Below are 24830 nucleotides of genomic sequence, written 5' to 3' on the forward strand. Positions count from 1 at the left end.
CCTGAGGAATTTGTCTTGACTAGATCCTTTGAGTCTCAAGAGCCATAACATAACTGCCATGCTATGAGAATACAGCATGTGATATATCCAGGAAATTACTATTTCTTCTTCAATAAAGAAGAAAACTGTGTTCTCTTGCTAGAACACCATTGTTGGGAGGGGGGCTTTCCCAGGTGGCTTAGAGGTAACAATCTACCTGCCAAGCAGGAGATGCAAGTACTATCCCTGGGTTGGGAAGATTCCCTGTAGAAGGAAATGGCAACCTACTTCAGTATTCCTGACTGGGAAATCCCATGGACAGAGAAGCCTGGTTGGTCACAGTCCATGAGACTGCAAATAGTTGGGCATGACTGAGCAACTAACACTTTCACTTTCATCCAAACATCTACAATGTACAGGAGAGCACCAAATACAAATAATTATCATGCCACAAATGCCAATAGTGAGAAGATGAGAAAGCCTATTCTAGGCCAACACGTCTACACATTGTACATAAGAATCCCCTAGGATTCTAGTACTAAATCAGATCCTGATTCAACAGGTCCTGGTTGTCCTGAGGTTCTGAATTTTCAGCAAGGTTCTGGGTAATGTTGCTAATGCATGCATGTCTTGGTCTGTGGATTATTCTTTGACAAGCAAGGCTGTGGTCCTGTATTAGAGTCTGGACTAGGTAGTTGTAGGTTCCTTTGCACCAAAAATTGTCTTGGCATGTAATTTCAAAAGAATGTTTTTCATCATTAAGAGGCTATAATACATTTTGTGTTTCTTTTATTTACAATCCTTTATTGTTTAGTTGCTAAGTCATGTCCGACTCTTTTGGGACCCTATCGACTGTAGCCTGACAGGCTCCTCTGTCCATGGGATACTGAAGTGGATTGCCATTTCCTTCTCCAGGGCATCTTTCTGGCCCAGAAATGGCACCCACATCTACTATCACCTGCATTGCAGGTGGATTCTTTCCCACTTAGCCACCTGGGAAACCCCTTATGGTCCTTAAGTAAATAAGTAAGTAACTGTTACTTGCTCAGTCGTGTCCAACACTTTGCGACCCCATGGACTGCAGCACGCCAGGCCTCCCTGTCCATAATCAACTCCTGGAGTTTACTCAAACTCATGTTCATTGAGTCGGTGATGCCATCCAACCAACTTATTCTCTGTCGTCCCCTTCACCTCCTGCCTTCAATCTTCCTAGCATCAGGGTCTTTTCCAGTGAGTCAACTCTTCGCATCAGGTGGCTAAAGTATTGGAGTTGCAGCTTCAACATCAGTTCTTACAATGAATATTCAGGACTGATTTCCTTTAGGATGGACTGGTTGGATCTCCTTGCAGTCCAAGGGACTCAAAAGAGTCTTCTCCAACACACAGTTCAAAAGCATCAATTCTTTGGTGCTCAGCTTTCTTATAGTCCAACTCTCACATCCATACATGACCACTGGAAAAACCATTGCCTTGACTAGACAGACCTTTGTTGGTAAAGTAATGTCCCTGCTTTTGAATATGCTATCTGGGTTGATCATAATTTTCCTTCCAAGGAGTAAGTGTCTTTTAATTTCATGGCTGCAGTCACCATTTGCTTTGATTTTGGAGCCCAGAAAAATAAAGTCAGCCACTGTTTCCACCGTTTTCTCATCTATTTGCCATGAAGTGATGGGACCAGATGCCATGATCTTTGTTTTCTGAATGTTGAGTTTTAAGCCAAGGTTTTCACTCTCCTCTTTCACTTTCATCAAGACGCTCTTTAGTGCTTCTTCACTTTCTGCCATAAGGGTCGTGTCATCTGAATATCTGAGGTTATTGATACTTCTCCCGGCAATCTTGATTCCAGCTTGTGCTTCTTCCACCCCAGCGTTTCTCATGATACATTCTGCATATAAGTTAAATAAGCAGGGTGACAATATACAGCCTTGAAGTACTCCTTTTCCTATTTGGAACCAGTCTGTTGTTCCATGTCTAGTTCTAACTGTTGCTTCCTGACCTGCATACGGATTTCTCAAGAGGCAGGTCAGGTGGTCTGGTATTCCCATCTCTTTCAGAATTTTCCACAGTTTATTATGATCCACATAGTCAAAGGCTTTGGCATAGTTAATAAAGCAGAAATAGATATTTTTCTTGAATGCTCTTGCTTTTCCGATGATCTAGCACATTTTGGCAATTTGATCTCTGGTTCCTCTGCCTTTTCTAAAACCAGCTGGGTCCTTAAGTGACAGCAAATAATAGGCCTATGAAAATTACTTTTGATGATCAGAGTAATGGCCTCCAAATGATGACTACATCCTAATCCCCAGAACCTTTGATTATATTATTTTACATAGCAAGAAGGGATTACAGTAGCAGATGGAGAAAGGTTGTTAATCAGTGACTTTAAGATAAGAAGATTGACTATGATTATCTGGAAGAGACTAATGTAATCACAAAGAAACTGTTTCTGTAGAAGAGGAAGACAAAAAGGTTGAAATTAGAGAAAGTTTTGAAAATGTTACATTGCTGACTTTGCAGAGAAGGCAATGGCAACCCACTCCAGTATTCTTGTCTGGAGAATCCCAGGGACAGGGGAGCCTGGTGGCTGCCATGTATGGGGTTGCACAGAGTCAGACATGACTGAAGTGACTTAACAGCAGCAGCTGTCTTTGAAGCTGGAGAAAGGCCTATGAGTCAAGAAGTTCTTGTGGCCACTAGAAACTAGAAAAGGAAATGAATCAGATTCTCCTCAGAGACCGTGCAGGCATGTTGCCTTTAGCTCACTGAGATATTTGCCTTCTGATCTTCAATTGTAACAGCAAAATATTTTTTTATTTCAATCCCTATTGTGGTAATTTGTTACCGTAGCTATGAATGTATTAATACATGTAATACGGACAATTATTCAATAATTTTTTTAGAAATCGAATTTAAGTTTCTCAATTCATTTTTTTGTGATGCCTTATATTTTGTTAGTTTCATTTAATTCGTAACATATATAATTACTTCCTCCCCCCCTTTTTGGCTGTGCTGGGTCTTCTGGGGGCACACTGGCTTTTCTGTAGTCACAGTGTGCAGAGATGTCCCTTGTTGCAGAGCATGGACTCTAGAACACATGGGCTCAGTAGTTGTGGTATGTAGCTCTCTAGTTGTGGTGCATGGGATCGTAGCTTTCAGATCAGGGACTGATCTGTGTCCCCTGTATTGGAAGGCTGATTTGCAACCACTGAATCACCAGGGAAGTCCCTATATTGTTAATCTGATAGCAAAAAGTAAACATGCTTTAATAGAATTTTTTAAGTATTAAAAAAAAAAGACAAAATAATTCATCATACTATTACCAATCAGATAATTACTGTGACAAATTATTTCACTGTATTTTTATTTGCATGTTTAAAATTTTTTATTGAAGTATAGTTAACTTACAATATCATATTAGCTTCTGGCATATAAACAATGATTCAAAATTTTATAGATTATGCTCCATTTAAAGTTACTTGATAATATTGGTTGTGAATTCCCATGACTACTTCACTGTGTACCCCAACCCAAGCTGTGTGAATGCTCTGGCCCCAACTGCTCCAACTACAGCCTAGCTTAGATCTGGGGTGGCTGAAGCAGAGGATGTGACTGTGGCTTGCATCTGAGAGGGTCCAAAGATGCCTACACAGGCAGAGTGTTGGACCTCCATAAGCACACAAACCCTTACTGTTTCAGTATGCCCCTTTATTGAGACAAAGGCCCCAGTGTGTGAAGAAGGAAAACTTACACTTAAAGAGAACAGAGCCAGCCCTAGCCTGATGAACAGGCCTTCTGCTCCATCAACTTGGGAGCAACATGACACTAACAGGATGGTGATGGCCACTAAGCAGAGAGGAAGACCCATGTCACACTCTACACCAGGCTCTAGATCTCCCATCACCAAGGTTATAGCAGCCAGCACTGCCTATGGAAAGATATGACTGTCATCCATGTCAAATCCAGCCATCCCACCAAAGGTATTGGACATAAGCAATCTACATAGAGACACTGCTAAATAAGAAAAGCCCTTTAAGATTACAATAGGTAACTGTTTCACCGAAATTCATTACAGACAGAGAAAAAGTTAAGTAAAATGAAAATAAGTAGGAACTATTCTCATGAGGGCTTCCCTGGTGCTGCTGCTGCTGCTAAGTCGCTTCAATCATGTCTGACTCTGTGCGACCCCATAGACGGCAGCCCACCAGGCTCCCCCGTCCCTGGGATTCTCCAGGCAAGAATACTGGAGTGGGTTGCCATTTCCTTCTCCAATGCATGAAAGTGGAAAATGAAGTCGCTCTATTGTGTCCAACTCTTAGCAACCCCATGGACCACAGCCTACCAGGTTCCTCCGTCCATGGGATTTTCCAGGCAAGTGTACTGGAATGGGGTGCCATTGCCTTCTCCACTTCCCTGGTGGGTCAGTGGTAAATAATCTGCCTGCAATGCAGGAGATCTGAGTTCGATCCTTGGGTTGGGAAGATCCCCTGGAGAAGAGAATGGAAACCCATTCCAGTACTCTTTCCTGGAGCATTCCATAGAAAGTGGAACCTTGTGGGCTACAGTCCATAGGGTCGCACAGAGTTACATGTGACTGAAGCTACTAAATAGCAGCATTCTCATTTTAAAGAGCAAGAAAAAGCCTCTGTATAAATTTTTAAAAAAAAGTAAGTGAAACAGAAATAAATAATATACCAAAGAATTCAAAACATTTTCTTTTGTTCTGTTTTTATCTTTAAATTTTTTCTTTTAATTTCTATGAATCCACCACAGGTATACATGTGTTCCACATCCTGAACCCTCCTCCCTCCTCCCTCCCCATACCATCCCTCTGGGTCGTCCCAGTACACTAGCCCCAAGCATCCAGTATCGTGCATTGAACCTGGACTGGCATCTCGTTTCATACATGATAGTTTACATGTTTCAATGCCATTCTCCCAAATCTTCCCACCCTCTCCCTCTCCCACAAAGTCCATAAGACTGTTCTAAACGTCAGTGTCTCTTTTGCTGTCTCGTATACAGGGTTATTGTTACCATCTTTCTAAATTCCATATATATGCGTTAGTATACTGTATTGGTGTTTTTCCTTCTGGCTTACTTCACTCTGTATAATAGGCTCCAGTTTCATCCACCTCATTAGAACTGATTCAAATGTATTCTTCTTAATGGCTGAGTAATACTCCATTGTGTATATGTACCACTGCTTTCTTATCCATTCATCTGCTGATGGACATCTAGGTTGCTTCCATGTCCTGGCTATTATAAACAGTGCTGCGATGAACATTGGGGTACATGTGTCTCTTTCCCTTCTGGTTTCCTCAGTGTGCATGCCCAGCAGTGGGGTTGCTGGATCATAAGGCAGTTCTATTTCCAGTTTTTTAAGGAATCTCCACACTGTTCTCCATAGTGGCTGTACTAGTTTGCATTCCCACCAATAGTGTAAGAGGGTTCCCTTTTCTCCACACCCTCTCCAGCATTTATTATCTGTAGACTTTTGGATTGCAGCCATTATGACTGGTGTGAAATGGTACCTCATAGTGGTTTTGATTTGCATTTCTCTGATAATGAGTGATGTTGAGCATCTTTTCATGTGTTTGTTAGCCATCTGTATGTCTTCTTTGGAGAAATGTCTATTTAGATCTTTGGCCCATTTTTTGATTGGGTCATTTATTTTTCTGGAGTTGAGCTGTAGAAGTTGCTTGTATATTTTTGAGATTAGTTGTTTGTCGGTTGCTTCATTTGCTATTATTTTCTCCCATTCTGAAGGCTGTCTTTTCACCTTGCTAATAGTTTCCTTTGATGTGCAGAAGCTTTTAAGTTTAATTAGGTCCCATTTGTTTATTTTTGCTTTTATTTCCAATATTCTGGGAGGTGGGTCATAGAGGATCCTGCTGTGATGTATGTCAGAGAGTGTTTTGCCTATGTTCTCCTCTAGGAGTTTTATAGTTTCTGGTCTTACGTTGAGATCTTTAACCCATTTTGAGTTTACTTTGTATATGGTGTTAGAAAGTGTTCTAGTTTCATTCTTTTACAAGTGGTTGACCAGATTTCCCAGCACCACTTGTTAAAGAGATTGTCTTTAATCCATTGTATATTCTTGCCTCCTTTGTCAAAGATAAGGTGTCCATATGTGCCTGGATTTATCTCTGGGCTTTCTATTTTGTTCCATTGATCAATATTTCTGTCTTTGTGCCAGTACCATACTGTCTTGATAACTGTGGCTTTGTAGTAGAGCCTGAAGTCAGGTAGGTTGATTCCTCCAGTTCCATTTTTCTTTCTCAAGATCACTTTGGCTATTCGAGGTTTTTTGTATTTCCATACAAATTCTGAAATTATTTGTTCTAGCTCTGTGAAGAATACTGTTGGTAGCTTGATAGGGATTGCATTGAATCTATAAATTGCTTTGGGTAGTATACTCATTTTCACTATATTGATTCTTCCAATCCATGAACATGGTTAATTTCTCCATCTATTAGTGTCCTCTTTGATTTCTTTCACCAGTGTTTTATAGTTTTCTATATATAGGTCTTTAGTTTCTTTAGGTAGATATATTTCTAAGTATTTTATTCTTTTCGTTGCAATGGTGAATGGAATTGTTTCCTTAATTTCTCTCTCTGTTTTCTCATTATTAGTATATAGGAATGCAAGGGATTTCTGTGTGTTGATTTTATATCCTGCAACTTTACTATAATCATTGATTAGTTCCAGTAATTTTCTGGTGGAGTCTTTAGGGTTTTCTATATAGAGGATCATGTCATCTGCAAAGAGTGAGAGTTTTACTTCTTCTTTTCCAATTTGGATTCCTTTTATTTCTTTTTCTGCTCTGATTGCTGTGGCCAAAACTTCCAAAACTATGTTGAATAGTAATGGTGAAAGTGGGCACCCTTGTCTTGTTCCTGACTTTAGAGGAAGTGCTTTCAATTTTTCACCATTGAGGATAATGTTTGCTGTGGGTTTGTCATATATAGCTTTTATTATGTTGAGGCATGTTCCTTCTATTCCTGCTTTCTGGAGAGTTTTTATCATAAATGGGTGTTGAATTTTGTCAAAGGCTTTCTCTGCATCTATTGAGATACTCATATGGTTTTTATTTTTCAATTTGTTAATGTGGTGTATTACATTGATTGATTTGCAGATATTGAAGAATCCTTGCATCCCTGGGATAAAGCCCACTTGGTCATGGTGTATGATCTTTTTAATGTGTTGTTGGATTCTGATTGCTAGAATTTTGTTTAGGATTTTTGCATCTATGTTCATCAGTGATATTGGCCTGTAGTTTTCTTTTTTTGTGGGATCTTTGTCAGGTTTTGGTATTAGGGTGATGGTGGCCTCATAGAATGAGTTTGGAAGTTTACCTTCCTCTGGAATTTTCTGGAAGAGTTTGAGCAGGATAGGTGTTAGCTCTTCTCTAAATTTTTGGTAGAATTCAGCTTTGAAGCCGTCTGGACCTGGGCTTTTGTTTGCTGGAAGATTTTTGATTACAGTTTCAATTTCCGTGCTTGTGATGGGTCTGTTAAGGTTTTCTATTTCTTCCTGGTCGAGTTTTGGAAAGTTGTACTTTTCTAAGAATTTGTCCATTTCTTCCTCGTTGTCCATTTTATTGGCATATAATTGTTGATAATAGTCTCTTATGATCCTTTGTATTTCTGTGTTGTCTGTTGTGATCTCTCCATTTTTGTTTCTAATTTTATTGATTTGATTTTTCTCCCTTTGTTTCTTGATGAGTCTGGCTAATGGTTTGTCAATTTTATTTATCCTTTCAAAGAACAAGCTTTTTGTTTTGTTGATTTTTGCTATGGTCTCTTTTGTTTCTTTTGCATTTATTTCTGCTCTAATTTTTAAGATTTCTTTCCTTCTACTAACCCTGGGGTTCTTCATTTCTTCCTTTTCTAGTTGCTTTAGGTGTAGAGTTAGGTTATTTATTTGACTTTTTTCTTGTTTCTTGAGGTGTGCCTGTATTGCTATGAACTTTCCCCTTAGGACTGCTTTTACTGTGTCCCACAGGTTTTGGGTTGTTGTGTTTTCTTTTTCATTCATTTCTATGCAAATTTTGATTTCTTTTTTGATTTCATCTGTGATTTGTTGGTTATTCAGCAGGGTGTTGTTCAGCCTCCATATGTTGGAATTTTTAATAGTTTTTCTCCTGTAATTGAGATCTAATCTTACTGCATTATGGTCAGAAAAGATGCTTGGAATGATTTCTATTTTTTTGAATTTACCAAGGCTAGCTTTATGGCCCAGGATGTGATCTATCCTGGAGAAGGTTCCATGTGCGCTTGAGAAAAAGGTGAAATTCATTGTTTTGGGATGAAATGTCCTATAGATATCAGTTAGGTCTAACTGGTCTATTGTATCGTTTAAAGTTTGTGTTTCCTTGTTAATTTTCTGTTTAGTTGATCTATCCATAGGTGTGAGTGGGGTATTAAAGTCTCCCACTATTATTGTGTTATTGTTAATTTCTCCTTTCATACTTGTTAGCATTTGTCTTACATACTGCGGTGCTCCCGTGTTGGGTGCATATAAATTTATAATTGTTATATCTTCTTCTTGGATTGATCCTTTGATCGTTATGTAGTGACCTTCTTTGTCCCTTTTCACAGCCTTTGTTTTAAAGTCTATTTTATCTGATATGAGTATTGCTACTCCTGCTTTCTTTTGGTCCCTATTTGCATGGAAAATCTTTTTCCAGCCCTTCACTTTCAGTCTGTATGTGTCCCCTGTTTTGAGGTGGGTCTCTTGTAGACAACATATGTAGGGGTCTTGTTTTTGTATCCATTCAGCCAGTCTTTGTCTTTTGGTTGGGGCATTCAACCCATTTACATTTAAGGTAATTACTGATAAGTATGATCCCGTTGCCATTTACTTTATTGTTTTGGGTTCGAATTTATACACCATTTTTGTGTTTCCTGTCTAGAGAATATCCTTTAGTATTTGTTGGAGAGCTGGTTTGGTGGTGCAGAATTCTCTCAGCTTTTGCTTGTCTGAGAAGCTTTTGATTTCTCCTTCATACTTGAATGAAATCCTTGCTGGGTACAATAATCTTGGCTGTAGGTTATTTTCTTTCATCATTTTAAGTATGTCTTGCCAATCCCTCCTGGCTTGAAGAGTTTCTATTGAAAGATCAGCTGTTATCCTTATGGGAATTCCCTTGTGTGTTATTTGTTGTTTTTCCCTTGCTGCTTTTAATATTTGTTCTTTGTGTTTGATCTTTGTTAATTTGATTAATATGTGTCTTTGGGTGTTTCGCCTTGGGTTTATCCTATTTGGGACTCTCTGGGTTTCTTGAACTTGGGTGATTATTTCCTTCCCCAGTTTAGGGAAGTTTTCAACTATTATCTCCTCAAGTATTTTCTCATGGTCTTTCTTTTTGTCTTCTTCTTCTGGAACCCCTATGATTCGAATGTTGTAGCGTTTAATATAGTCCTGGAGGTCTCTGAGATTGTCCTCATTTCTTTTAATTCGTTTTTCTTTTATCCTCTCTGATTCATTTATTTCTACCATTCTATCTTCTAATTCACTAATCCTGTCTTCTGCCTCTGTTATTCTACTATTTGTTGCCTCCAGAGTGTTTTTAATTTCACTTATTGCATTATTCATTATATATTGACTCTTTTTTATTTCTTCTAGGTCCTTGTTAAACCTTTCTTGCATCTTCTCAATCCTTGTCTCCAGGCTATTTATCTGTGATTCCATTTTAATTTCAAGATTTTGGATCAATTTCACTATCATTATTCGGAATTCTTTATCAGGTAGATTCCCTATCTCTTCCTCTTTTGTTTGGTTTGGTGGGCATTTATCCTGTTCCTTTATCTGCTGGCTATTCCTCTGTCTCTTCATCTTGTTTAAATTGCTGAGTTTGGGGTGTCCTTTCTGTATTCTGGCAGTTTGTGGAGTTCTCTTTATTGTGGCTTTTCCTCGCTGTGTGTGGGTTTGTACAGATGGCTTGTCAAGGTTTCCTGGTTAGGGAAGCTTGTGTTGGTGTTCTGATGGGTGGAGCTGTATTTCTTCTCTTTGTTCATTCGTGCTCCTTTCGAAGAGTTGGATTGCTTTTCTGGGTGCCTGATGTCCTCTGCCGGCATTCAGAAGTTGTTTTGTGGAATTTACTCGACGTTTAAATGCTCTTTTGATGAATTTGTTGGGGAGAAAGTGTTCTCCCCGTCCTACTCCTCCGCCATCTTGGCTCCTCCTCCTCGAATTCAAAACATTTGTAATAAAAATATATTGATAATAAACATGAATTAGGGAAAATAATTAACCTAAACACAGATTAATTGAATAAGGAACTAAAAGTCCCCAGGTGGCACTAGTTGCAAAGAACCCACCAGCCAATGCAGAAGACATAAGACATGTGGGTTCAATCCCTGGGAAGACCCCCTAGAGGAGGAAATGGCAGCCCACTTCAGTATTCTTGTCTGGAGAATGCCATGGAAGAGGACCCTGGTGAGCTACAGTCTGTAGGGTCTCAAAGAGTCAGACATGACTGAAGTGACTTAGCATAGACCCAAAGATATAAAGCTCTGTATAGTCAAAGCTATGGTTTTTCTAGTAGTCATGTACAGATGTGGGAGTGGGACTATAAAAAAGGCTGAGCACCAAAGAACTGATGCTTTTGAACTGTGGTGCTAAAGAAGAATCTTGAGAGTCCCTTGGACAGCAAGGAGATAAAACCAGTCAATCCTAAAGGAAATCAACCCTATATAGTCAATAGAAGGGCAGATACTAAAGATGAAGCTCCAATACTTTGGCCACTTGATGCAAAGAGCTGACTTATTGGAAAAGACCCTAATGCTGGGAAAGATTTAGAGCAGGAAGAAAAAGGGGCAACAGATGATGAAATGGTTGGATAGCATCATCAACTCAATGAACATAAGCTTGACCAAACTCCAGAAGATAGTGAAGGACAGGGAAGCCTGGCATGCTGCAGTCCATGGGATCACAAAGAGTTGGACATGACTGAGTGACTGAACAACAGCAAAAGTATAAAGAAGACCTGATAAAAACTAGATAATTTAATATTTAAAATAAAAAGCACTCTAGAAGAAATGAAGGGCATACTGAATGACACAGAAGAATGCATAAGTGATTTGGAAGATAGAATAGTGGAGATTATCTAATCATAAGAGCAAACAAAAAGAAACAAAAAAATCGTGCAACATATGAGATCTCTGGGATGATTTCAATTGTGCCAACATTTGCATTATAGGGATTGAAAATGAAGAGGGAGAGAAGTGTATTGAAAAGGTATTTGAAGAAATTATGACTAAAACCTTCCCAAACTTAAGAAAGAAACAGATATCCAAGTATAGGAAGCACAGTGGGTCCCAAAGCAAGATGAGGCCAAACAGACCTACACTAAGATATATTATAATCAAACTGGGAAAAGATAGATGAAGAAAGAATTTTAAAGGCAGCAAGAGAAAAACAGAGTCATATATAAGGGATTATACATATCAACTGATTTATCTGTAGAAACTTTGCGGGCCAGAAGAGAGTGACCTGATACATTCAAAATACTGAAAGGGAAAACCCTGCAACCTAGGATCTCCTACCCTGGAAGATCATCATTTAAAATAGAAGCAGAGACAAAGAAGTTCTCAGACAAGTAAAAATGGAAATATTTCATCAATAGGAAACCTACCCTAAAAGAAAAGGTGTAGTCTTCTCTAAATATAAAAGAAATATCTATAGGAAAGGGAAAATTCCACTAGGAAAGGCAAATACATAGTAAGGATTAAAGATTACTTAAATAATCAGTACACAGATTAAAAGACAAATATATTTAAAAGTAATTATGATGGCATTGTACAGGAGACAGGGATCAAGACCATTCCCATGGAAAAGAAATGTGAAAAAGCAAAATGGCTGTCAGAGGAGGCCTTACGAATAGCTGTGAAAAGAAGAGAAGTGAAAAGCAAAGGAGAAAAGGAAAGATATAAGCATCTGAATGCAGAGTTCCAAAGAATAGCAAGGAGAGATAAGAAAGCCTTCCTCAATGATCAATGCAAAGAAATAGAGAAAACATCAAAAAAGAGCTTCATGACCCAGATAATTATGATGGTGTGATCACTCACCTAGAGCCAGACATCCTGGAATGTGAAGTCAAGTGGGCCTTAGAAAGCATCACTATGGACAAAGCAAGAGGAGGTGATGGAATTCCAGTTGAGCTCTTTCAAATCCTGAAAGATGATGCTGTGAAAGTGCTGCACTCAATATGCCAGCAAATTTGGAAAACTCAGCAGTGGCCACACGACTGGAAAAGGTCAGTTTTCATTCCAATCCCAAAGAAAAACAATGACAAAGAATGCTCAAACTACCACGCAATTGCACTCATCTCACATGCTAGTAAAGTAATGCTCAAAATTCTCCAAGCCAGGCCTCAGCAGTACGTGAAATGTGAACTTCCAGATGTTCAAGCTGGTTTTAGAAAAGGCAGAGGAGCCAGAGATCAAATTGCCAACATCTGCTGGATAATTGAAAAAGCAAAAGTGTTCCAGAGAAACATCTATGTCTGCTTTATTGACTATACCAAAGCCTTTGACTGTGTAGATCACAATAAACTGTGGAAAATTCTGAAAGAGATGGGAATATCAGACCACCTAACCTGCCTCTTGAGAAACCTATATGCAGGTCAGGAAGCAACAGTTAGAACTGGACATAGAACAATAGACTGGTTCCAAATAGGAAAAGGAGTATGTCAAGGCTGTATATTGTCACCCTGCTTATTTAACTTATATGCAGAATACATCATGAGAAACGCTAGGGTGGAAGAACCACAAGCTGGAATCAAGATTGCCAGGAGAAGTATCAATAACCTCAGATATGCAGATGACACCACCCTTATGGCAGAAAGTGAATAGGAACAAAAAAACCTCTTGATGAAAGTGAAAGAGGAGAGTGAAAGGGTTGGTTTAAAGCTCAACATTCAGAAAATGAAGATCATGGCATCTGATCCCATCACTTCATGGCAGATAGATGGGGAAACACTGGAAACAGTGTCAGACTTTATTTTTGGGGGGTCTAAAATCACTGCAGATGGTGACTGTAGCCATGAAATTAAAAGACGCTTACTCTCTGAAGGAAAGTTATGACCAACCTAGATAGCATATTGAAAGGCAGAGACATTACTTTGTCAAAAAAAGGTCCATGTAGTCAAGGTTATGGTTTTTCCAGCGGTCATGTATGGACGTGAAATTTTTACTATGAAGAAAGCTGAGTGCTGAAGAATTGATGCTTTTGAACTGTGGTGTTGGAGAAGACTCTTAAGAGTCCCTTGGACTGCAAGATCAAACCAGTCCATCCTAAAGGAGATCAGTCCTGGGTGTTCACTGGAAGTATTGATGCTGAAGTGAAACTACAATACTTTGGCCACCTTATGCAAAGAGTTGACTCATTGGGAAAGACTCTGATACTGGGAGGGATTGGGGGCAGGAGGAGAAGGGGACGACAGAGGATGAGATGGCTGGATGGCATCATTGACTCGATGGACATGAGTTTGAGTGAACTCTGGGAGTTTGTGATGGACAGGGAGGCCTGGTGTGCTGCGATTCACGGGGTTGCAAAGAGTCAGACACAACTGCGTGACTGAACTGAACTGAACTGATGACTATATTAGACAGTAAAGAGATAAGCATGAATATGTAACATATGACATAAAAACACAACATGTGGGGTATAGGAGCATAAAAATGTAAATATTTAAAATATGTTTGAACTTAAATGACTATCATCTTATTCAAGTAGATATAATTATGAGTGAAGAAATATGAAATCATGGTAAACACAAACCCAAAAACCTATAGGAGATTAACAAAAATAAAACAGGAAGGAACCCAAGTATACCATTAAATAAACTCATCAAATCACAACAGGAGAAACAAAAAGAAGAAATGAACAGAGAACAAGTATGAAAACAACTGAAAAACACGGAATAAAATAGCAATAAGTACATAGCTATCAATATTTACGTACCAATGCACTAAACGTTCCAATAAAAAAACATAGTGTGGCTGGTTGGAAAAAAGTCCTTCAGTAAGCTGCCTACAAAATCTCACTTCAGGGCTAAAGACACAAACAGACTGAAAGTGAAGGGATGGAAAAGATAGTTAATGCAAATGCAAACAACAAGAATGCAGGGGTAGCTCTACTCATGTAAGACATAATAGAGTTTAAAACAAAGGCTATAACAAAAGACAGAGAAGGACATTCTATAATGATGAAGGGATGGTTACAAGATGAGGATATTACAGTTGTTAGCATACACATACCTAATATAGGGGCACCTATATATTTAAAGCAAATACTAACAGACATGAAGGGAGAAACTGGCAATAATACAATAATAGCAGAGAATTTTAACACTCAATTCCACCAATGGGAAGATTATCCAGATAGAAAATCAATAAGGTATCAGTGGGCCTAAATGACACAATAGGCCAATTGAACTAAATTGCTATCTAGAGGAAATTCTATCCAATGGAGATGAAATGATCTCCAGGATAGATCACATACAAGGTCACAAAACACCCTCAATCAATTTAAGAGAACAGAAATTGCATCAAGCATTTTCTTTGACCATAATTGTATGAAACTAGAAAACTACAGAAAACAAACTAAAAAAAGCTAGGTATGGACCAGGTTTTTGATCACAGCTTCAGGATGAATGGACCCTGCTTACCCCTTGTTTTCAGAATTTTAGTCTCTAGAACTGTGAGGCAATAAATTTCTGTTATTTAAGCCAACTGATTTATGGTACTTTGCATAACAGCCCCAGAAAAATAATTCACCATCTTTAAATATAGTCAAAGTCAAGGCACAGTAAGATATAGTGATTACAGAACTAGAAAAATTAAGCTAATGTTTAGATATATCCAAGATTGTGAAAAATGCCGACCAATGGTTTGACCCTTGCTACTTATGAGAGTCCTAAAACAATCCCATCATTAAGAGATGGTGCCCTGCTGAGGAGTCTCCCTAGGGTCCCCTTCATGTCTCTGATCCTCAGACTGTAGATGAAGGGGTTCAGCATGGGGGTGACCACAGTGTACATCACTGAGGCCACCAGAATTGTCCTAGAGGATGAAGTGACTGCAGAACTGAGGTAGACCCCTAGGCTTGTGCTACAGAACAAATAAATCACAAAAAGGTGAGATCCACAGGTGTAAAAAGCTTTATACTTGCCCCTGGCTGATGAAATTCTCAGGATGGAGGAGAAAATCAGAGAGTAAGAAAAGAAGATCCAAAAGAGAGGAAAAACACCTAGAACAATAGCCCCAAAATACACCACTACGTTATTGATGAGGGTGTCAGAACAGGTGAGCTTCAGGACTTCAAGAAGATCACAAAAAAAGTGTGGGATCTTCATGTTCGTGCAGAAGGGCAGCCTCAAGACAGTCAAAGTCTCAAGCAGGGAGCTTGTGACACTGAGGCACTAGGAACCCAGAGTCAGCGTCCCACAGACCTAGGGGTTAATGATGACCATATAGTGCAGAGGGTGACAGATGGCCACAAAGTGGTCATAGGCCATCACACTCAGGATTAAAATGTCCAGGCATCCAAACACAAAGAAAAAAAATATCTGGATGATGCAGCCTTCATAAGTGATAACTTTTCTCTGTGTCTGGACGTTCCATAGCATCTTTGGGATGGTGGTGGAGGTGAAACCAATGTCTGCAAATGACAGGTTGGAGAGAAAGAAGTACATGGGGGTGTGGAGGTGGGGGTCTGAGATGATGGCCAGGATGATGCCCAGGTTCCCAGCAAATGTGACCACATACAAGGACAGAAACAGCCCAAAGAAGAGAGGCTGCAGGTCTGGGTCCTCTGTGAATCCCAGGAGGAGAAAGCTTCTTGTTTGGTTTATTTCCATGTGGCTGTCGCGTTCGTTCAGAATCAGCTGAAAAGAAACACAGAATTCACTCCAGATAATAATTACTTCGAATGACAGAAATATCCTTAATCCAAACCCAGGGAGACGTCATTCATTTGGAGCCAAAAATTTGATCTATTTGGTAACAAATTGTGGTTGCCATTGCTACTTGGAAAATCTGTTCCTAGGTTCAGTAGCTCTCTCTGAATAAAAAGTATTTGGTAGAAATAAGGGGAGATAAGATCAATAATTGTACCATAAGTTGAAAAATTATAAATAAGAATATACTATGGAGAGAATTAGGATTTAAAAAATAATCTATTTGACTGATAAAAATTAATGTATTTAATCTATAAAGTCCTAAGTGTAAATCATAGAAAGATTAATACATGAATTTAGAAAAAGGCATAGGATATTAAAGGTTCATAAAATAAAATGTAAAAAGGCAATAAGTGTTAAACAAAAATTCTTTCTACTATTGCTCTATGAGGGATACTTCCTTCATTGCTAGAATTTATGTCTCTTCACAAAAGATTAAGAAGGAAAAATTCCATCATGTGGAAATAAAAATAAAATTTCAAAACTTGCTATGAGAGGACAGTTGACCTGCTTTTCTGGCCTTGAGAAATTAAATCAGCATACAAATATTTTATAATTAGACATATACTTATACAAACCCAAGGGGAAATGACCTATAACAAGGTACAGTAAATTGTGGACAGGAATCACCTTTGAGTGGCAACAAAAGTCTAGATTTTTAGATTCATTTTATCCTACTATTTCTTTCAAAAATAGTCACACAGGTAATCTATCTCAAGAGTGAAAAACATTTTAAAATTTGAAGATGCATTTAAGTTTTACAAAACAAAGCTAACTAAAGCAGAAAATTAAGCTAAAAGCAGAGCTAATAAATGAAGAAGAAAAATTTTACAACCAAGAAATAAATTCCCATGCTAATTCTTTGACAAAAGTCAAATAGAGAAAATCAGGTGCTTAATGAAAGCAATAAAAAGAAAGAGAAGGAACAGAAATGCCTAAAATTAGGAAAGAGAAAAATGGACACATATAGAAGAAAATATTTTACTTTGCAAGAATATATTACTTGTAAATCCTCATTACAAATTGAAAATCTCTAAGAAGTAAATTTATTGATTGGTTAATTCAGCATGTAGGAAACAGATCAATCATTAGAACATCAAAACTTACCTTCAAAATTACCATGGAAATATGTGAGAGAAATATGAAAAGAATTCCCCTTTAAGTATTGAAGAAGAAAAGAAACTTTACAATCACAAATACTATCTACTAACACCCTTGAGATCTGAAATTATTGTTTGAAGATTATAGATTTGTTTCTGATAATGAATTGAAAGCTGAAAACCTTTTTCACTGAATATAATTTTAATACGGCAGTTGATATAACACAAATTTCTAAAAACCAATAGCTATGTTAATGTGACATTCAATTGCAGATGCTGATATATTGTAATGTTTTACAAAAATCATTTCTATCTAGTTCCAAAACATTATCATCATTATGGAAATCTCTGTACTTACTACCTGTGTAACTTTTCTGTAAATCTCAAATTATTCAAAAATGAAAATTGGCAGAAAAAAATGATTGTGAAAGAAAAAAAATAGCATTCATAATTACAGTTAAATCTCTTAAAAACAGATTACAATCATTTCAAATAGTAACAAAAATAGAAATCTGGAACAGGAACTGGAAACCACAAACATACAATAAATGAGAATTATAAATTTATTATATAAGCTAAAAATTATTGAGGATTACCAAATGTCGAGCACCTGTGCTATGTTTAATAGCCTTAGCTCTTTTTATCATCATCACAATTGGTGTGTGTCTGCTAAGTCACTTCAGTCATGTCTGATTCTTTGTGATCCCATGGACTGTAGGCCACCAGGCTTCTCTGTCCATGGGATTATCCCTGTAGGAATAATGGAACTGGTTGGCATTTCCTCCCCTAGGGGATCTTCTCAACCCAGGGATCAAAACCACCGACTCCTGTGGCTCCTGCATTGCTGGTGGATTCTTTGCTGCTAAGTCATCGGGGATGCCCTGTATTGAGGTATGCTGCTGCTAAGTAACTTCAGTCGTGTCCGACTCTGTGTGACCCCATAGACGGCAGCCCACCAGGCTCCCCTGTCCCTGGGATTCTCCAGGCAAGCACACTGGAGGGAGTTGCCATTTCCTTCTCCAATGCATAAAAGTGAAAAGTGAAAGTGAAGTTATTCAGTCGTGTCCGACTCTTAGCGACCCCATGGACTGCAGCCTACCAGGCTCCTCCACCCATGGGGTTTTCCAGGCAAGAGTACTGGAGTGGGGTGCCATTGTCTTTACTGGTATTGAGGTATAGTTAACAAATAACATTATATTAGTTTCAGGTGTATAGCATAATGATTTGATATGTGTATGTACTGCAAACTGATGACCATAATAATATAATTAACAACTATTTCCATACATAATTATGACATTTTTTTCTTGTGATAAGAACTTCTAAGATCTAGTCTCATAGGAACTTCCAAATATACTATTCAGTATTATTAACTATAGTCACCATGCTGTACATTATAGTCCCATGATTCATTTTACAACTGGAAATCTGTATCTTTTGACCTCCTTAACCCATTCCACCCACTGTCTCAGGCAGACACTGAACTTCACTACTTTTTTAAAAGAATGAATATGTGTTTACAGTAATGCAGTGATAATGATTAATATGTATAGATGATCACAGAGTGTTAGGGACAATTTAGGAACTTAAAAGGCATTATCTCCTGGGCTTTCCTGGTGGCTCTGCGGTAAAGGATCTGCCTGCCAGTGGAGGAGACACATGTTCGATCTCTGATTGGGGAAGATCCCAGATGCTAAGGTGCAATTAAACCCCTGTGCCACAATTCCTGAGCCTGTGCTCTAGAGCCCTGGAGCCTCAGGCACTGAAGCCTGAGTGCCCTAAAGCCTGTGCTCCATAACAAGAGAAGTCACAGCAGTGAGAAGCTGTGCACCATGCCTAGACAGTAGCCCACACAAGCTGTAGCTAAAGAAAGGCCCTTGCAGCAGTGGACCTAACACAGCCAAAAATAAACAAATACAAATTTTAAAAATGCATTTTATCCTTTAACTTAATCATCTTAATGTTATGAAGTGGATAGTACCATGATCCCCATTTTACAAAATTTAAAACTGAGAGGCAGAATCATTAACTAACTTAATGTGAGAAGATGTATAAACAGATTTGCAAGTGTTAACTATACGGAATCCCAGGGAATGTTTCTTTTTTGAATGAATGAATGAAATTTGATAGATGAAAGAATAAAGGTGCATCTTTGATAGAGGAGAATATAGGAACCTGTAACGGCTCCTTAAAAATGTCTAAGATAGCTGGATAAGAACCTCTGGAGACATTTTGGCAGCCGAGACATCAGTTCCCACTAGAATGGTGAGATGTTTGAAAGGTTGTTGTTGAATCACGCAAATACACCGGGATTCTTGGCCCCTGGAGGAGAAGAATTCAGTCCGGGGCCAGAGACGAGGATTGATCGATCAGAGCTTTTGTATAATAAAGTTTTATTAAAGTATAAAGGAGATAGAGAAAGCTTCTGACATAGGCATCAGAAGGGGGCAGAAAGAGTACCCCCCTGCTAGTCTTCAGCTGGATGTTATATAGTCACTAGCAGTCTGTTAATGAAAGAAAGGAATGTCTTAAAATTCAGAATGGCACCAGGCCCCTCACCCATAAGATGCATTTTGGGATAATCTTGGCACCAAATGGTTTATCCTGGGCCATAAAATGATTAACTTGAATATTGAAGAAGGGCAGACCACCATACAAATAGTTTCATTTACATAGATTAGGGGAACAATATCTGAGTATAACATACTGGTTTGTCAAGTAGGTTCTGGGCCAAGAGGCGGAACCGACTTGGAGACAAAGTTTGGGGTAAAGGCATAGTACATTAGCATAGCTTAAGACAAACATTTCCATAAGAAAAAGGCATTGGTTATCTCTAGGCTCAAGAATAGCTAACTGCAGGCAAAACCAGGTGTCATTATGGCAACACAGTATTTTAAGAGAAACCTCCCTTAAATTTGTATAGAGAAGGAAAAAATATTGCTAGTTTGTTTCCTCCTGCCGCTTAAGAGAGATAAAAATGTCTGACACTTGCAGGCTATTTCCTCCATTTGAAGACCCCTGGCCTTCCTGCCTGTTACCCTCTCATTTTCATCGACTCCAGTCTCCAGATCCTGGTCTACAAAGACTGTGAAAAGTTTGTCCTTTCTTCCTCCTTGAGAATTCCAGACCCCTCTCTCCTTGGGGACTCCTAGATTTCCTATCAACCTGCCTAGGAAATGACTCTCTCATGTTCTCAGAATTGGGTTTCAGAAGAGAGAAGGATGCTGAAAGAGATTGAAAGAGACCCAGTTTATTTTTGTGTATGGTGTTAGAGTGTTCTAGTTTCATTCTTTTACAAGTGGTTGACCAGATTTCCCAGCACCACTTGTTAAAGAGATTGTCTTTAATCCATTGTATATTCTTGCCTCATTTGTCAAAGATAAGGTGTCCATATGTGTGTGGATTTATCTCTGGGATTTCTATTTTGTTCCATTGATCTATATCTCTGTCTTTGTTCCAGTACCATACTGTCTTGATGACTGTGGCTTTGTAGTAGAGCCTGAAGTAAGGTAGGTTGATTCTTCCAGTTCCATTCTTCTTTCTCAAGATCGCTTTGGCTATTCGAGGTTTTTTGTATTTCCATACAAATTGTGAAATTATTTGTTCTAGCTCTGTGAAGAATACTGTTGGTAGCTTGATAGGGATTGCATTAAATCTATAAATTGCTTTGGGTAGTATACTCATTTTCACTATATTGATTCTTCCAATTCATGAACATGGTATATTTCTCCATCCATTAGTGTCCTCTTTGATTTCTTAATGGATAAGAAAGCTGTGGTACATATACACAATGAAGTATTACTCAGTCATTAAAAAGAATACATTTGAATCAGTTCTAATGAGGTGGATGAAACTGGAGCCTATTATACAGAGTGAAGTAAGCCAGAAAGAAAAACACCAATACAGTATACTAATGCATATATATATATATATATATATATATGGAATTTAGAAAGATGGTAACAATAACCCTGTGTACGAGACAGCAAAAGAGACACTGATGTATAGAACAGTCTTCTGGACTGTGTTGCAGAGGGAGAGGGTGGGAAGATTTGGGAGAATGACATTGAAACATGTATAATATCATGTATGAAACAAATTGCCAGTCCAGGTTCGATGCACGATACTGGATGCTTGGGGCTAGTGCACTGGGATGACCCAGAGGGATGGTATTGGGACCGAGGAGGGAGGAGGGTTCAGGATAGGGAACACATGTCTACCTGTGGCAGATTCATTTTGATATTTGGCAAAACTAATACAATTTGTAAAGTTTAAAAATAAAATAAAATTAAAAAAAAAAAAAGAAAGAGACCCAGGATGTGAATCGTGTAGAATGTTTTAGCAAATGGACTCTTACCATTGTGTTATCCTCATTTGTGCCACCCATGTTAATACTCTGAGAGTTATGCCTGTCTCCATACCTGTTTCCTATGGCACACCCTCAGTGGGTCTCTAGTTTCCTCAGTCCTTTCTTTCCTGGGTGATGGATGGTCAACTCAGCTCCAAGGAAGTGCAGGGAGGTGACATCAGGCATACATTCTTTGAAACGGCACCACTGAACTTCCTCCTTCCTGGGACTGTGGAGCTGTAGTGAGAGGAGAAAGAGACATATTTACCATTTCTGGGGCTTCAGAGGTTGAATTCTCACAACTTCTCATTAAGTTAATTGTTCCATGTCACTCTATTCTAGGAGAAATTTGGTTCCCATGAGTGAGGAAGCTAATACAGAAAGGAGCTTTTTTTCTGCTAGGTGTGTACCCATGGGAGCATCTTGGCTTTGAGATATGTGTACTCCTTCCCATGCACCTTAGTCATTATGCTCTTTTCTCCATATGTCTTGTCTCTAGTGTCCTTTCCCATGAGAATTTCCTCAACATTTTGGTTGAAATCTCTGACTATCAAAGACATGCTGGCAAACGGTTCAGGACCACATGAGTCCCAAGCACCTGGACTTGGAGTTGTCAACAAAGAACTGGCACATACCCAACTCCCAACAAAACCATTTCTAATGACTTCTAGTCACACTATTCAAGGTGCAATCTACAGAGGTTTCCAGGCATGCAGTGAGAGAAATATGGTAAGGTAAGAGGTGGATGTCTGGCTATATAGGCAGGACTCTGTAGATATCCATAGCTTTACAAGGTCAAAACAAGTCCATTAGACCCTCGATATTACAATCCAGAGGACAACACCATCTTTATTAATTCATAAGGTACTGTTTTTAAAGTCATAATCAACAATATCAAAGCATTTTCAAAAAATAGGAACAGGCCATCACTTAGGGTGCTTAGGTATGATCTAGCATGTCTGTTAGATTTCACTTCCTTTTCTCCATCCATGAGGGAAGTGCTGTTTTCTATTCTGCTCATGGTGGATCTGAATTCCCAAGTTTTAGAACCACTGGGTACTTCCTATACTCGAAACATTTTTTCATCTAGTTTCTCCCATAATCTAGCTTCCACTTTTAATATCAACTAACTTGTACCTGTCTATGGGGTTGCACAGAGTTGGACACGACTGAAGTGACTTAGCAGCAGCAGCAGCAGCCTCATCTGATGATCATCCATTAATTATCTTCCGATGTTTGACATGTCAACATTTCTTCCTTGAAACTCTTTATACTTTTGATTTCAATTCCTATTCTTTCTGTCCTCCCATTTTCCCAAACATTTCTGCTTTTACAGGAAACTCTAATGTCTTAACACCCCACAAAAACACGTAAAATACTGGGGGAAATGGTCAGTATCAATTTCATGAATATGAAAAACTACTGATGGTTCAGAACAAAGAAGTGAACACTTAAGAAAAAGGCAACTGGAATCAGATTAGAAAACTTTTTGATAATTTGACTTTTTATTTCCCCAACATCCACTTCTTGGGTCAGTAGCGGTGTTGCAGATGGCACCACAGTCCCTGTGTGGATTCTTAGTGATGGAGAACAAAAAGATGTGGCTTTCTGTTTTGACCTTTCACTTGACTCCTCAAAGGATTTGCCAAATTTACTTCGAACAAGAGATTCCAAGTTACTTTGCCTAACTTGGAATTTCTCTCAAGGTGGGAAAGCAGCTCTGTGGAATGTGATTGTTGAGCACATTTAAAGACAGATGAACTACCTCCTGGTGTCTGGGGCAGAAGATATGAAATGGGGCAAACAGTAGGCACACTGAAGTTTCTGGGAGGAAAGACTGGAGAGGGAGATGCTTTGGAAGTATGACTATGAAAGTATTCATATATTTAGAATTTAAAAGACCGAGCAGAAAGCCTGATCAGATTTTAAAAAGCCCTAATTTCTCACCTCTGACTGATAGTCAAGGCTCTGGGCAAGTAGTATGTGAAGACAAAGGTAAATAATTATTAAATGTTCAGCAGAGGATTAAAAGAAGTCCAAGTGTACACAGGCGTGCACACAAACACACACACACACACAGCCAAACAATAAAGTTTGAGAAAGTTTATTTGGATCCAGAGTTTATGAAATCTATCATGAGTTGATCATTAAGATAACAGAACAGAGACTTTAGTGATCCCATACAGCAAAAAATATAGTCTATAAAATTTAGTTTATAAAAATCATTAAGCAAACAAACAAATACAGTCTACAATACAACAGCAATATATCTCAAGAAGGAGGTACATATCTGATTTCGGAAATTGTGACAATTTAATATTCACAATATTTAATTTTCAACAATAAGGAGGATAAATATGAAATGTGCATAGAAATGAGAAAGTATGACTCTTTCACAAGAACAAATCAAATAGTAGAATCTGAATTTGAGACTCTGGGCTTGTCAGAAAAAGGCTTAATATAAACTGTCTTAAATATTCTCTGAGAGCTAAAGAGAGCCATGTACAAAGAATTAAAAGAAACCAGGAGGATGCAACAATTTATGTATAAAGGGAGTCCCAGAAGAGTAGTTGAGGGAAAGTGGCAGAACAAATGTTTTAAAAAATAATGACTGAAAAGTTCCCAAAGTTGATGAAAGACATGAATCTATGTGTTGAGGAAGCTCAAAATATTCCAAGCAGGATAAACTTAAAGAGGTCTATCCTGAGATGTATTGTAATCAAATTGACAAAAGAGAAACACAGAGAGGATCTTGAAAGCAGCAAAAGAGAAGTGACTTCTCACAGAAGGAGTATATTAGTAAGATTAACAGTTGATTTCTAGTGGGAAGTGTGAGGCTTAGATTTAAAGTTCTGGGGGGAAAGCTCTTAACCAGCAAAACTATATCCAGCAAAACTATCCTTCAAAAATGAAGGATATTATCTATTAACAAATTAAGCCATGATACAACTTGCATGAAAAGGCAAAATATTATGAAAGTGAAGGATATTCAACACAAAGAGTGTGTATTGTATGATTCCTTGTATATAAACTGCATATAATATATAGATACATAGATCCATCCATGGAACACTTTTTCAGGGACTAGAAAAGGAAGTAATGGGGAGCAACTGTTCTTATAATGTATAAATGATTTTATGTTGAAATGATGAAAATGTTTTAGAACTTGATTGAGGTGGTAGTTGTACAATACTTTGAATGCTCTAAATGATACTGAACTGTTTGCTTAAAATGGTTAATTTTATGTGAGTTTCAACTCAAATTATTTTTTAAAGAAGGAGAAATTAAGACATTCCCAGACAAACAAGTTGAAATTTGTTTTTGGTAGATATACCCTCTACATAATGCTTTGTGATCAACACAGTCAAAGGCTTTAAGCATGGTCAATGAAGCAGAAGTAGATGTTTTTCTGGAATTCCCTAGATACTTCTATGACCCAAGA

The 24830-nt window shown here is 38.3% G+C and overlaps 1 pseudogene; it reads right to left on the minus strand.

Moving 5' to 3' along the window:
- Positions 1–14887: 14887 nt before the first annotated feature.
- LOC147368307 (olfactory receptor 7C2-like) lies at positions 14888–15841 on the minus strand (annotated as a pseudogene).
- Between the last annotated feature and the right edge of the window lie 8989 nt (positions 15842–24830).

The sequence above is a fragment of the Bos grunniens genome, chromosome 7, assembly GCF_055505025.1.
Source record: "Bos grunniens cultivar Pamir isolate PY7600 chromosome 7, Bosgru_T2T1.0, whole genome shotgun sequence".
NCBI classification, from domain to species: Eukaryota; Metazoa; Chordata; class Mammalia; order Artiodactyla; family Bovidae; genus Bos; species Bos grunniens.